Source organism: Formica exsecta, unplaced genomic scaffold, assembly GCF_003651465.1.
Source record: "Formica exsecta isolate Colony F162 unplaced genomic scaffold, ASM365146v1 scaffold17, whole genome shotgun sequence".
NCBI lineage: Eukaryota > Metazoa > Arthropoda > Insecta > Hymenoptera > Formicidae > Formica > Formica exsecta.
The window spans coordinates 422,943-439,177 of NW_021849015.1; the positions used below are offsets into that span (position 1 = coordinate 422,943).

At 43.6% G+C, this 16,235-nt stretch overlaps 1 long non-coding RNA gene across 1 annotated transcript in view; it reads left to right on the plus strand.

The window, feature by feature from the left end:
- The window catches only part of LOC115233282, a 197,378-nt gene that overhangs the window by 119,981 nt on the left and 61,162 nt on the right, over window positions 1-16,235 (plus strand). Inside the window, exon 2 of the long non-coding RNA XR_003883766.1 lies at window positions 13,979-14,083. This is a non-coding gene — a long non-coding RNA (uncharacterized LOC115233282). The remainder of the gene's footprint in view (window positions 1-13,978; window positions 14,084-16,235) is intronic.

The window sequence follows — 16,235 nt, forward strand, 5'->3', positions numbered from 1 at the left end:
GGGGGGGAGAAGGAGCAGGGGAAAAAGGGAAATGGTAGGACTTACGCACACGCAACGACGACACAATTGTGAGCGGCGGCGAGTAACTCGAGTAGGCTCTCGGCGATCTCCCTGGTCTCTCGCTGCGGGATATGCATTTGTGCAACAGGCTTTTATGCCGAGCCGTTGCGCTACTTATGCAATCATGAATGCGTCGGTATTCCCCCCCCCCTCTTCTCCCTTCACCCACGTGCTTCCCGCGCGGTACGTTTCAATACGTCGGGCATAGTCGATGGTTTCGCCCGCACGAGATATCCGCCTCAAGGAGACGAGCGTCTATTGGTCGGATACAAGTCGGTGCAATTTTCTTCGACATTACGAGGGTTCGTGTTATGTTGCCATTAGTTCGGAATTTGACGAAATTATTTTCTCTTGCGTCATACGGCACGCGAAAATCGTTCGGCAAGGGAGACAAAAGTGTAGTATTTCTTAAGAGTTAATGGGGAAAGCTAAATAAAAAGTTTGTTGTGACGAGTTACACGCGACGTATTTAAGAATGATACATATTTCAGCGAATTTGACAGTTTTTATTGCACGTTTAATTAAGCGTAAAATTTTATGACAGAAATATTAGATATTTTGTTCGTTTCAACCGTCTGTTGTATGATAAAATCGAAGCAGAAATTCTGAGACATTCTTCCTCGACACGATAGTCAGCGATTTGATTTTATCATATTTGAGGGAAATTTATTCGAAAGTTATTTTCTTCGCGGCTCTCGTTACAGGTTAGAGTGTGTCTGGCATAATTAACATAATTAATACATGACCGACGAGTACCTCCCGCGGTTCCTGGCCCAAGCCGCAGAACTTTCGGTTACGCAGCGTGTGGCTTTACCTGGGTGGAGATAGTACGGAGAGAGAAAGGATATCAAGGATGGCTCAGAGAGATACGTAGTGCCCCCCAGAGCGCGGAGGGAGTGATCGATAGTCGGTACAAAAGGTCGGATTAATAGACGGATGGGGTTGTTCGAAGTCCGTCCGTCTATCCTTTCGGTGATAGTTCTTCGTTGGAGCGAGAATAAAGAAAGGGATGGATGCGACAAGGCTCTAGAAAGAACCGAGGACGAAGGTGCCGGACAGCGAGCGATATCCCTCCTCTATCCTTTCTCTTTCGAAAAAAGATTCCATGTCCACACCCACGACCTGTATTCACATCGCAGGTGTAGATTTTGTTAATTTCGCGCGCTGATGAGGACCGCTCTATCTGACAGCTGCAGGCCTATACTAGTTGCTGTCCTTCTTCCACCGACGCGATTCGCTCTGTGATTCACTCTGCCCCGGCGCTCAGTCTACCTTGACGTCGTCGCTCGTGAGTCGTGTGGTCGACGGAACAGTTTCGTGCCACTGTTTTTTTTTCTCTTCTTTTCTTAGAGTCGAGAGGGCCAAGAACTGCTCTCTTGACAGTCCCGTGGGTCTCGCAATGGATTGCAGGACCGTTGCACAATGCATCGGGGTAACACCGGGCCCTTTGTGCAACGCCGGCACGTACGCGTGCTCTTTCTGCCTATCGTGGTGCCCGGCGTCGTCGTCCTTTTCCTCTCTCTCTTTCTCTCTTTTAAAAGAAAGAGACGAGGATAGGTGGAAAAATCTATTCGCCTTAATTCGCTTCTCAGTGAATGTACAATAGATGTACGTTTTCCAGCTCGCCGACGACGAACGTAAAGCGTTGGTTTACGGGAGGATTTTCTCCGCACTCTAGAGATTTCGTCTCCATTCATCCGCCTCTGTTTCCACCGCTCCTTTTTTCGCTTATTCCCGCGCCTACCCAAACGGCCAGCCACTCGCATCTGTTCTGGCTTGTCCGCAGATATCAATCAGGAAGATCGATGTCTTCATGTGATAATTTGTCTTTCGATGTAAGTTTGGAGATAAATTTCTCATCGTTTACGACTACACTGATCGAGCCACAGAGAAAATTCATCATAAAACAAATTTCATTTTTTATTTAACGATCTTACGTATTAATATGACGTGCAAACGAGTTTCTTCAAAAATTAATTAGTGTTTCTATAATGTCTGACATCTTTACAGTTTTAAAAAACGTACAAAATTCTATAAATAGTTTTTTATATATTTATATATATTATCATTATAATAGTTTTTTAATCTAAAATTAATTGGGCGCATACATGTTAAATTTATAATAATAGCAAATTTATCGATAAACATTTTAGAATTTTTCTTTGTAATTACACATTTACGCCTAATCAATTGTATTTTCGTAAGATGTCTTATTGCGAGCGTTCTCATCATTCATCTCGAGCGTTACTGCAAATGAACTGATGGAGACGATAAATCGCCGATAAATTTCCATCCATCAATTTTAATTGATACCGCTCGGTATACGTCTCGCGCGCAGAGATTTCTTGCACGAGATCCGATCTTTCTCAATCTCGTTTTTTCGCGCAGCAATGTAACACGGCCGCATTTTGTGGAATGACTGCGAGCGGTGGTAGCGGTCGATACTCGACGGTGGCAAGCATGTAATTCTGATAATGGATTTAAAAAGGTTAAAATCTACGGTTCGCGGTACTCGCGAAGTTTTTCTCTCCGCGCGCGGAATTTAATTCCCCGAAGGATTTACGCCGGTCACGAGATTTCGTGAAATTCATGGTTCTAGATTCAGGCGATTCCTGAGGGCCATATGAAAATTGAATGGGATCTATCTCGCGTGTGTGTCCCCCTTCACCGGCGTCCCGGTCTCTCCTCTCACGGAGTTCGCCGAGTTGCTTTCCGGCGTACGTTCTGACGTTCTCCGGAGGTAACGCTCAAACTCGGACGATATTGGCGAGATTGCGGCGGACAAGTTGCTCAACCGGCAGTAGCCGCGCGTATTGCGCCTTGCGAAACAATAGAAGCCCTTGAGCGTGTTGCGAAGGACTTCCGGCAAGTCGGGGAGTCTGCTAAAGATGGGAATGTTGTGGGGAAGCACCGTATCTCGGCGTGGAAGACGCGTCGCCGTCGAGTTGAAACGCGCGGAAGTTGATCGGGCTGTTTCTCGTTATCGAGAAGCAAAAGTGAATGAGAGCGACGGGGACGGAAATTCAATATATTCACTTAATCTCGATATTTGGAAAATATTATTTGTAAATGCGAAACAACTAGATATTATCGATAATAAGTATCATTAATTGCACTATATGTCTCGATGATAAATTATATTCTTCTTTTTCGCTCAACTCAGCGTATGATTATTACTCGCGTTAATGAGGCAATTAATTGATTCCAGTGATTTCCATGTAGGAATAACATGCTCTAGATGAACGACAACAGCATTGTTCATGAAAGCACACGAGTATTAATACAGAATGATACGAAAAGTAATAGTTGCACGCATTGGCAATCCATTATCCGATTTTTCGCTGGAAATCGATTAATCTGAAAACCTTCTGAAACTATAAAACGTAATTACTTATCTTAATCCGCGTAAGTGGAAGTTTTACTTCGAAGCGAACGATGTTTCTTCTTAATGACGAGAGGAACGATAATCGAGTCTGCCGGTCGACTTAACGTCAATCAATTCGAGCCGCATCGCTTCCTCGGCACGCTTTTATTTTGTCTCTCCCGCCTGACTATAAATCAGTGCGTTTTTACGGATGCGCTTTTTCTGTTGGAGATCCAACGCGCATGGGCCTGATTAAACGGGTTATTAATTACAACCTGCTGACGACGTGAATGAATGCGGTACGCTCAATAAATTGGGGAACGTCTTTTTTTCAGTATTTTCTTATCTTAAAATGCTCTTAGATCACGATATATATTGTGCTCATCTTCAATGCAACAAACTACAATATAAGATACGATTTTTGGAAAAATGATTAGTACGAACTTTTGATTTTACTTTTTGTTACACAAAAATATCAGAGGCAATTATCTATTATTTATTATTTTATATTAATGTGCACAATTTTCTTGGCGACAAAGCTTCTAAAAATCTATCCATAGATTTCGAAGAAGAAAAAAATTATTTTCTCCTTTAACAGTAACATGTTTATTGCAATGTTCTCTTTGTAAACATTTTAAACAAAATTCATCAGTCATTACAAAGCAACAACGAATCAAAAAATATTTGAAATGCAGCTACAACAGCTGATGAAAAATCTGTAGCTATTCGTGTTCCGCGAGAATTTCGATTTATCCGGAAAAAGGTTAAAGCTCGCGAATAAGCTATAACAACGTTTTCTTCGAGATTCGGCAAGAAATGGTTTTGCTGACGAATGAACAACGTCGCGTGAAAGTCTTAGAATGTCTGTAATGTAGAAGGAAGAGAGGAGAGAAAGAGAAGAGGAGAAACGTGTCGGAGGCCACGAGGCGAGGGTTGCATACGAAGAGGAGAAAATCGGGCACGCTGTCGCCTGATGCCGAACAAAAGCCGAAGAGAGTATCCTTATAGCAACTATTGCGGCAACGTTGTCGACTATAAAAAGAGAAAGGCAAGCCGATAGATACGACTAGGTTGCCGCGGTGACGGAAGGAACCGAAGAATCCGCAGGATTCCCGAAAGCAAAGGAGGACTAATATATTTCCATTTTTTTAAATGCTATATTTTTTATGATTTCGACTATAAAATTTTTGCTATTACAAAAACGAAATACTATTATTTTCGGTATTGAAAATTTATTTTATTATTAAAATGGGATTTATTTTATTATTAAAATAGGATGCCAAATTCACATAAATATCGATGATATTAAGATTCTAATTTATTATTTGATAAAACAAAAGTCTCCGGCGGCTGTGGAGAAAGAGAATCGCTTTTAAATAGAGTCATCTTATGGCCCCTGCTGGTAACGAGGCGATCGTCACTAAGGGTCACGGTGGTACAAATACATTCATTAATCCAAATCAAATGTCGTGTCACAAGTTACTCGCAAGAAGGCCGGCTCGCTCTTTGTACTTATTACAAAGCCATAACTTATTCCGGTCGCGCTTATTATCGTCCAATCTAGAATAAACATTATGAGCATTTAATTGACTTTTCGAACTACTTCTTTCTTTTTCTTTTCGATTGCATAACTTGTAACTTCTTCTTTGCGCGGACCATCGCAAAGCATCTCTAAAAGTTGCCGCAACAATGGATTCTTTTATAAGGTATATCCTTCGCAACTTGGGTATCCGGATTCAGAAACTCTTTATAAAGTATTTAGACGGACTTATTGCTACGAACACTCGAGCCGTATCCGCCACGATATCCTCCACGAAGCGGTTGCATTATCTCAAGAGCAATTAGCCAAGAATACCGCTCTTGGGATGCAGGCCGCGTCTTATCGGTCTTTGGAATAAACATCACTGCCAGTGCTATTTATTATCACGGGAGAAGAAAACATTTGTCGTTGTGTTGTTAAAGCCAAGAACTGAATGATGCTTCTTGGAGCAAGTTGTCTCGCGATCATCTATTTTGAGTCTACTGAATGACTTTATCTTTGTTCACGTGTTAAAACAATTGTTTCATAAATGTTATCGCCCGAATATAATTCTGCTTTAATTACATTATTGTTATACAAGGATTTGGAAAAAGGTAAAAATATGCGTGTAACAATGAAATCTTATTTCGTAAAATATGCACGTGTGTGCATAAGGTAACGAAATGATTTCACCGAATATCTAACATTTCTCGTTACGGAAAACGATTTAACTTGTGTAGCGCAATACAAACCTCTCATGACAGCGTAGCTGCACACTAGGTAAACAATCACATGACTTGCTTCGAGATATCGAGTGTGTTTCGATAACGCTCGGTTACACGGGTGCACCGTTTCCTTTTGTACACGCACGCAAAGGACGGCGCATAGCGATTGCACGCCGCGTTGCAGCTGGTTCGAGGCATTTCCATATATCGATCGTCTTATCCGGCGGTAACCGCGAGTAAAGCAACCGGAGAGGAAGCGATTTCCTACTGGCAGATCTTTATAAAGAGCTTCGATTGGCATAAGACGAGATATCGATCCCACGTTGCATGGATTATGAGTTATCTGCAAACAGAGCGAGTCTAACTGGTATAACGTTAGATAAAATGTTTTTTCGCGCAACTTCATGGAAACCGAAGCATTTGCCGGGGCATTCGAGATGCCATCCGGGAAACCGGTTGATATCAGTAATAAGATGAGCGTCGGTTACGCGTCGTAATGTCGCGAGCGAACTAGTTAGCGTTAGAATGCGAGTGTCATCCGTTTGAACAATCTCACGTAATATATATTGGCACACGCGACCGTTTTAATGGCGGGTAGCACGTTTCCCGTAATACGCAAGATAATAACTTAAGATATGTCACTTTGAATTAGATGCGATTACGCGGCTCCAAGGCGCATAATGTGCGCCCTCGCATGCTTTTCTTGCATGCATATTCGAGGATATGTGTGCGTCAATATTAATATGTATGATATCACTTAACGTTTGTCGACGTTGTCAGATGCGATAATTGGCCATCGAATAAAGAATTTGTGGTTCTCTATCAAGATTCTAAGAATTCTTTAATAGCCAATCACCGCGTCCGACAACGTCGACAAGCGATTTTCCATAAGAACCAATTTTGGTAAAATTGCATAAAAGATAACATACCTCCGATTTTATCGCCACTTAAATATGTTGTAGGGGAGATTCTTTTGAGTAATTCCCCGCAAGAAATAATTGGGGGACAGCATTGGTGTAGAAGATATAACAAATTGAAGTGTGATATTAAAGTATGTGTATGTTGTATAATTTGTTATTTTTTCATTAAAAAAACTGTTTATGATATTTACGCGTTCCATAAATAATATTTTTCAAGATAAGACTCACAAATTCGTGTAGTTTCATGTCGAAAGCTGTTAACGAACTGCGAGGAATAGATGAAACACATTATTGATAAATATCCATGTATCTATCCGCATACCTATCCCGTAAATGTAAACAAACACTTTTTCCACGTCTGCTCTACAACAAATACAACGTACACAAACTTTACTCTTCCTAATATTACTTTATAATATCTGAGAAAAAGTATTAAAACTGTGAAACTTTAATTTGTTATATCTCCTAAACCAATGCCGTCCTCCACTTATTCTTTGCGGGGATTTACTCAGGAAAACTTTCCCTATAACATATTTAAATGGCGATAAAATCGGAGGTATGTTATCTTTTATGCAGTTTTACTCAAATTTTAAACTTAAACAATTTCCAAACCATTAAGAGAATTGTACTCAGGTTTTATACAGATATTCAGAAGAAATAGTAGAATAGTCTACGGAATTTTCATGCTTTTGTCAATGTTTTGACATATGACACATACATCCTTAACAATCGCACGTGTATCATGCGGGAATTCCAAATGGACGAATTAATTCGTCGAGTCGGCAGTGTTTTGGGATGCAACGTGGCACGGACGAGCGAGCGGTCGTCGCGTTTCCCGTCTCGTGCTTCTTTTTCTTTTGTCGCCACGTGCATGGCGTCGCGAATGCGCGCACAAGCTTCTTTTTTTCTCTCGTACCACAGTACGGCACGGCACGCGCTAGAATGTCGGAGAATGGACGTAATGTCCTGTTTAACTGCTTTTATTTATTAATGAGAGCGGGCACGTCGAGTCAATTAACTCGTCCGAGGAAAAACGCGCTCCCATTCCCATTCGCCGTTTTATCTCCGGCTTATACTCTCGCTACCAACGATATACAAGCTGCACCGCAGAAGCCGATACGTGTGTATCCGTGACCCGGGCCGAACGCTGTGCGCGAATAAATAATGGAGTTAACGAGCGCCGTGCGTTGCACTCGGCCGACTTTCTTTCCGCCGTTCGATCGTGCACGATCACCGACTTGTTCGGAGCCAGTTGGAATCCATGCCGGGAACATGAGTGAACTGGAAGAAAGGATCGATCGATCGATCGATCGATCGATTTCAATATAGACTGACAGATCACCGACGGCGGGTTGATCGCGTAGGAAGATAAATGGAAAAGCGCGGATTTAATTTGCGCAAATCTTTCATAAATTTAACACGTGTAAAAGGATAAGAGATATATGTTTGTATAAATGTTCTTTTATATTCTTCTTGTCTCAAAATCGCGAAATGGCAACGTGATGATACCAAGAACTTGATACGCATTGTGGCTTAAAAATTTATTAGCGTAATAAAATCGGATATCAACGTACTGCGGAGATGATGCAGGACTTGGCTATATCGCGACAGTGAAATGTGCATTGGGAGGCGGAGTATTCTCGAGGGTACAAAAAAGTCTCGGCCTCAGGCAACCGTGCAGACGTGCGAGAAGTATGTACAACGAAGGCGGTTCGCGCGCCACGCTCGACGAAGATACGTCGGAATTTTAATATTTCTCGGCGCGAGAAAGGGCCGAGTGTAATCCCCTTGACAAACGGTTGCCTCCTCCGTGATGCCCCTTGACAAACAGGGGCCATCGGTTTCGCGCGGAGCTACGTAGACAAGGACGACGATGTCGACGTGGAAGAGAGGCGAGTATCGCGAAGCTCGAACGGATCGTCTCACTATGCACGCGCGAAGAGAGGAACGGGAGAGAGTCATCAAAGAGGAAGGAGGATAGAACGATGGAGCTCGCTGGACGAGATCCAAGAAGTTTTGCCGCGCTTTGTCGCCAAAACAAATTGCTCGGGTTCGTCGCACAGAACGGACGTCGCTATCGTTCCGTCGTTTTCGCCATAATTGCAGTGGCCGCGATCGACTCGCGCGGGGGATGCGACCGATGACAAATCCAACTGCTCCTTTTCGCCGTTCTTGTCATATTCGCAGAAAAATATCGAAGCTACTCATCGCTGGATATGCTGGCTGACTGGCTTTACTCGTTGGTGCGGTGGAGAATGGTTGCGGAGGAAACGCTCTCGCATCATTCGCCGCACTACAAACCGCGCATCTGCGACGAGAGAGCCTTTCATATCGCGCGTGGGCATTATGGTCCCCGACTTTGAACCACACACGTTCGTGGCGCGCCATTAATATGGGTCGTCGGATAGCCGACGACGACGACGACGACGGCTACGTTCCAAGATTCCGACTCGCGTTTGCTACTATTTTCGACTCGCCGCAACGCTCAAGTCGACTGTATCCACTCGGGAGAAAAATCAGACGTTCATCTAGTGACGAGTGGCTGCGGCCCGTAAACAGCGCACATTTAGCACGAAATGCGGTGGGGAATTTTATTTTTGCACGGTGTAAAAAACCTTCAGACGAGAAAATATGTATGAGAGATAAACTGTCAAACTTCAATGATAAATTTATCTATCAAGTAATTCATTTCTAGAATCACGATTTTGTACGGAATTACTCATCTCAAAAGAAACAATAGATTCATAAAATGGAAATATACTTTGCGACAAGCTAGTGTTATTTGTATCATAATAAGCATGTTTGAGGAACAAGCTGATAATAACAGCGTGCAAATAAACTTTGCTCTCGCGAAAGGAGTAGATTGATCTTTGAAAGCCAAAGTACCGTACAAATGTACGCGCGTGGGATTATTATTCGACACTGCGATCGATTACACGCGGATTGTTTTTTTTTCATCATAGAGAACTTTCCGGAGATTGGTATCTACATATTGTAACTCTCTCTCTTTAGCGCGCCGTAATAAATACGTTACCGCTGATGCAGAGGTCAGCGCGAAAGGTTGGCCGACAACGTTCGTAGAATGCGACTCAGCGTGGTTTAGTCGAGGGAGGGCACGGGATGATAAGGGACCCGGGAAAAATACAAAAAAGAGCTGGTAAGATAGCGCGTGAAAGCGGGAGAGGGCGAGGGGAGGGTGGCGAAGGGGCTAAAGGGGGAAAAGAACCGTGGCGGACAATTAATTTCGAAGCGTCGCGACGAGGAAACGAGCCGGGGCGCGCCTCGGCGAGGATCTGCATGCAAGAACAATTAGCTACACCTCCTCGTGGCTCACCTCCGCGATAAATCAGCGAACCGCATTACCGCAACGGCCAGCGCACACAATGCCTGTAATTCTCGCCCACTCTGGCAGCATGGATAGACGTAAGGAAGAAGAGGAGGAGGATGAGATGGGCTTCCTCTCGGTTCCTGATCATCATCCACGAAGACACGGCCGAGAACGAGGTAACGAGAATGTACACTTTGCGCCCGACCGAGATTCGTCAACGCCTTCTACTCTTCGCTGGCGACAAGAGATTAATGAGAGGACCTCTCGCAGGATCTCTCTCGGTCATTGCGCCGTGATACTTCACGAGAGCTCGGGAGAGCGGCGTAAAGCGTGAAACGAAGTCCCTAATAAAAAAATCGTCGTCCCGGTATGAAGGGACATTTGCGGCGGACCGAAATGATGTGGTTTCACAGGTTTCTCGTTCTTTATTGCGGCGCGATATAACGAGCGTTAATCTTTTCTGTGCACACTGTCGAGGAGCATGACATTGCTATAATTTTCCGGTTAGATTATAGTCTTGACGGACATTTATAGTCTTTAGCAGTAGTAAAGGCGAAGTATCTAAAATGTGTTCACGAGTCTTATTTTACGAGTTTGTTTACGAGTACAAAAGAGAGAAAAATTTTTTTCTGTTATCCGTGCAATAGCACTTTATCCGAATCCAAGTGTTGATTTTTCATCGAACCATGTAGGATACTCGACAAAGGTAACTAAATCACCCTGAATCGTACTCGCTTGTCGTATATGTTTTTCCAATCAGAATGTTTGTCGCCGTAAATCAGAGAGACCGAGATGTGCATTGCCGGCAAAACGTTCGCGTCAGTCGTAGTTCTCCATTATCCGATCGTTATCCTCGCGTCCGCCTTTCTCGGCACAAAATACGCGGCTCCGCCTTAATAGGTTGACGTCTCGATCGCTCAGGCCTCGCTCGAGGAACAATGAGGACCGGTGGTGCTCGTAAACGCAGCGAGATATTCGGATACAGGACGATAAAGTCTCGTCGAACGATAGAATTTCGTCGGGGACGTCGTCGAGGAAAGCTGTCGAGCCGTGGCAGAACGAGGAAGGAAGTACCGGTTATCGTGTATCGAGGTACATCGAGCATCCGCGCTTACGGCTGATGGAGCGGAAACCGTTACTGCCTGCCTGCTCGCCCGCCTTCGTAAATCGTCGCGGCGCTTACCGATTTTATTTACCGCGCCGAGTACAGCGCGGGCCGCGTAGAAATCCTTCACAAGGGTGGCCGGATATAGCACCGGCGGAATGTGCACGGCGTGCCACACGGGATTTATCGTCGCGCGGATATATAATACCCCGCGCGGCGGGGGAATCAGGGCGGAACAATGGCCGGGGATAATGGGTTCGAGCAGTTTTCGTGGGAATGAAATCGCCGTGCGCCTCTCTTTCTCTTTGCGTCACCGCTTTCTTTTTTTCTCGCGTTTGGCGCTTGGCCCTCCTTCTTCCGACAAGTGCGGGATTTTTCGATGACGACGGTGAGAAAAAAGTTACATGATGACCGCGGCGCGATTGTACAATACTTTGAACGCCCGCAATTTTACGCTCAAGCGATTCGGCGAGGTAAGAAGAGAGAGAAAGAGAGAGTGTTCGAAGTACCCGATAATGTATCGTTAAGTGGTCACTGATGTTGAACACGGACGGACGGCATCGAAGTATGCGTTAATGCAGCGTCTGGTATGTCTGGTTCCGCGCACTGCCATTTTTTTTGCAATATCGTTTATTGCGTTAATGTCATTTACAGCATCATTCGTAATTAGTTCCCCGCGAATTCACGTTCCGCAGCATGTTAAACACTTAATTGCATATACGGAATGCTAAATGTATTCTCGCTGAAAATTACGTTGCGATTTTACTAGCAACGTTGTCGTTCCTAGGAAGTTATACTCGCCTGGACTAATATCCTGTATTAGATAAGAAACTATTTAAGTTAATTCATAGAAGAAATTGCAATACAAGCTGCACACTGGAGATTAAAGCAACTTGTTGCATGATAACATGTTTGTTATCAGAGAAGTAGAAACTATACTAATCACGCACAAAATTATGTTATCTTACAAATATTTTATAATTATAGCAACGCATATATACAATGATACTATATTAATTTAATTAATTTTATCTTGGCGCCCTTTCGTATTAACTGAAACTCGTAACATAAATGATAAAAGTAATAACAAACTTGTCGAAGGAGTGACGATAATACCGGAAGCCTGAGAACACTAATATCGATGCTCATAACAAGTGGTTCGTATTATCGCGATCAATCAATGTTCCATAAATGTATCGCGGTAAAGGATCTCGCGCAGACAATGAGCGGTTTTCGACGATAGCGAGATTCCATCAGCGATCCATCAACTAGATAAAGGGCCTATCGATTTGCCCCTAGGTGGAGTACGGGTTAAGTCTTATCCGCAGTAAGAAGAAGCGGCGGACTAGATTCACTTGATCAATCATCCCGGACAGTTGAAGGATGGATCGACTCGTCGATTGTACGATGTTTACGAGAAATATATGTGATTTGAAGTTTTATTTTCTAATTTAAATTCTTCTTGTTACCAGAAGCTACACTTCTGGTCTCGAGAGGCTCTGCTTGCCCTTCAGGAAGTAATTTTTTCGAGTTTGTCCATTTTTGAGAACGGTCGTTGGGATGAGAATTTTTGCAAGTCGCTGGGGAACGGAAAAAAGCTCATATTTCACGAGAGAGCGCGAACGTGCGCGAAACGAGAGCGACAGGCCGCGGGGGCGGTGAGACGCATTAAAACTCGTCCCGGCGATGGTGCGAGAAGTCCTCCTTGCAACAGGCCCGAGAGGCAACAATTGGAGCGTAATTATGAGCCGAGGCCTCGACGGCTGACTCATATTCAACGGTCGCATGATCTTGGTTCCTTCTCTCGTATTTCTCCTTCTCTGTCGTAGCACGATTCCACGAACGCTAGAAAAAGTATCTCGCTCTGGGCGTTTATTCGTGCGAGTTTGTGGTTTCTGACCACATGTTGGGATAGTGAGGTACTTAGACGCTTGCAGGCCTGAGGCATCGTCGGCGCGCTTGTACGATTCAGACTCGTTTGGAAATTTCGATAATGGCCCAGCATTAAAAGCGGGTTTAGTTTTATGAGTGTATGTTGGCTGTAAATGTAAATGGTAGGTTAAAACCTATCATTAGATGTGTTTCACAGATTTTTTTCATCTGTGAAGAGCCAAAGATATTATTTGCTTTTTTAACATAATTAATATCATTGATAATCTGAGGATTTTTATATAAAATGGAGAAATTATCTGCAATCAGAATTTAAAAAATATATATTTAATATACAATACATTTTTTGGGGGAGAAAAATAAAGTTTTCCGTTTCTTTCTTTTCCCATGCTATTATGTAACTAACATTCCTCTCGTATTTGTCGGATGAACATATAGGATATTTAAAAAAATAGCTACATAAAAGAAAATTAATACCGGGGAAACTTATGTCTCCAAATAATTTTTTGTCGTATAAGCAGTTGGATAACGCTCGGCTTTTTCTCTAAAACGATCATAAAACTGCCGGACTTTTGTTAGTACGTTCCTGGGCAGAGATATGCTAACGCCTCCCTAACAGAGGTTACGGAGCGTAACGCAGCCATTCATCCCACACCTCGTCGCCGGTGTCCGGGTTCCGGAGCAGGCCGGCGACCTGGTTGCGGCAGCACGCGCCAGGAAGTGACGGCTGCAATGGCATAAATGTTCATTGTATAACGTGTCCGAGAAATTGCGCATTTTTTTCCAAACGAAAATAATAGGAGCTGAGAAAAATAGTGTTTGTTGCGATTTATGACATCGATACATATATTTTTTTTTGTCCAGTTGAGTGATTAAAAATTCAACAATTTCAGAAATTAAATTTAGGAGGTACAAATAGATATTAAAAACTTTATTTCTTGATTAATGTTAAATGGATGTTTTTATATGAGAAATTTAGTTGTAATAATGCTTAAATAATTGATAATTGTTGGTGTGTGACAGTAACAGAAAAGACGATAACCGAGCGAATTTTTTTTTTTTTACAGAAAAAGAGAGAGAGATTCATCTGACATTCTCGATAAAGGAATCGATGACGGATGCGAGGGAAGAATCTGCAGTGAAGCGAAAGTGCGTAACTTCCACGGCACCCGGTAAGTAAAAGTATACACGCATGTATTTTCTCGCATAGCGCTCACGCTCGAGAGACGCCGGCGATATCCGTCCGTGAGCTTATCGGACTTCCTCGATCCGTGTAAACGCGCCTCGCACGACATGAAATATCCACTACCGCAAACACCGGCGACAGGGCCCACATTCGCGGTACGGGCGCAAGATCGTCGAACTTTGCGCCGATTATAAATCACGAGGCGGACGATCGATATCCAGCTGTGGGTAAATCGATTCGGGCTTGATAAAAGATAGATCGTACGCGGAACTATAATAAGTGAGCACGTCCAAGAGGGGGTGGATGATGAGGCTGTGTGTGGGCAGATCTCGGAGCCACGCGCGAGAAAAATTGCGGTCGAGCGTAATCGTATACGACACTCTTTAATAGAAAATTGTGATGTAGTAATAACAGGATCGCGTGGCGCGTGTCTTACGTAAGATGAAACCTTATCTGTACGTTTCTCGCGCGTTCGCAAAAGGTGTGCATGACATAAGCATAGATAAATAATTGTATATTGTGTTCGATGTGTGTATATATTGTTACATTCGCGCTGGGCGCTCGGTATTATGTTTGTGCTGGATGCTTAGCAAGACATTGGCTGCAAGGCGTTCTCCCTAACAACGAGGGGGTTTTGTTAAACAAAGTTGGGTTGTTGTTTCCGGGGGCTTTCGGTCTGGAAAGACGCGTGTCATATTCGATTACGAATATTAATGAATGCTGTATTCTTGTTGTATATAATATTTCTGTGTATAAAGTTGTTCTCCTTTTTACGGAAGTGTCCTTTTATTGCGTGTGTGCGAGTGTGAGAAAGTGAGAGAGCGACGAACGCAACATTTTGGGGGCTCGTCCGGGATAGTCATCTCGATATCGGAATACGAAGATGAGTACGGTACATTCACCGAGAAGGACCCGAGCGAGGACAGAAACACCACCTACTGACGATATGAGGCCCGCGACGGAAACAACATCTCTTGGAGCGATACTGGAGGAGATGCGGAGAATGCGCGAGGAGCAAGCTCGGAGGGAAACAGAGCTTACAGCGAGACTTCAACAGTTTGAAGATGAGCTCACACGGCTGCAAGGAAATAACCAGCTAAGTCCTTCGATTTCTAGAGTCGGGAATTCGCGGGGCGAAAACGCGGCGGAAATCGACATATGCGCGGAATTAGGTTTTAAATTAAAACCGGACGTGTTTGATGGAACGGTGCCGCTGCGGGAATTTTTCTCGCAGTTTAATTTTATCGCTCAGGCGAATAAATGGGACGACGCGACTAAGACCGTTGCGCTTGCTGCGTGTTTGAGGGGCAAAGCGCGTTCTGTGTTAGAAGCGGTACAAGATGTGTCGAGTTTGGAATTTTCGGAGTTGAAATCTAAACTCGAATTGCGTTTCGGGGAGGGACATCTGTCTCAGAATTTTTATACGCAATTTACGAACCGTAAACAGAAAGCTGGGGAAGATTTGGCTACCCTTGGCTCTGAGTTTAAAAGACTCGTGCGCCTCGCTTATCCTGAATGTCCGCTTGAGGTTCGCGAAAGAATTGCCTGCGCACAATTTATTTCTGCTGTTTCTGATAACTTTGTTAGAAAAACCCTTCAACTCGAAAATGTTGCTTCTTTAAATTCGGCAATAGAGAGGGCGGAAACTTTAAAAATTATTCAAGGGGAAGGTTTCGAAGAGAGAAGAGAAAATTTTAATAGGGAATGTTGGACATGCGGAAAAACTGGGCATTTCCGTTCTGATTGTCCTAGCAAGCAGGAAAACGCAATTAAGGGATAGTTAAAGAGACTTTGAAGCTCAGAGTCCCATTTAAAATTAATTTATTTGTTAAAGAAAAACATTTTTCTGTTTTTTGCGTAGAATATTTCGTCCGTTTCAGAAAGGATGATCTCCAAGTATTCCCTGATGCCTGAAGTGTTCCCTTTCCCTTTGTAACTGCCGTCAGTTTCTACAGGAAGAAGGATATTTTTTTTTTTTTTTGAAGACTGCCTCTCCCCGGTTTTCGACTGAGGTTTTCCGTGGGACTAGGGCGAATGCCGAAGCAGGGGCAAGATTAGTCTTACAAGACGCTTGGGTCCTCAGAAAGTCCCCCCCCCCCTTGTCCGAAGACTTGCAAGATCGCATTGAGGCAGCACTA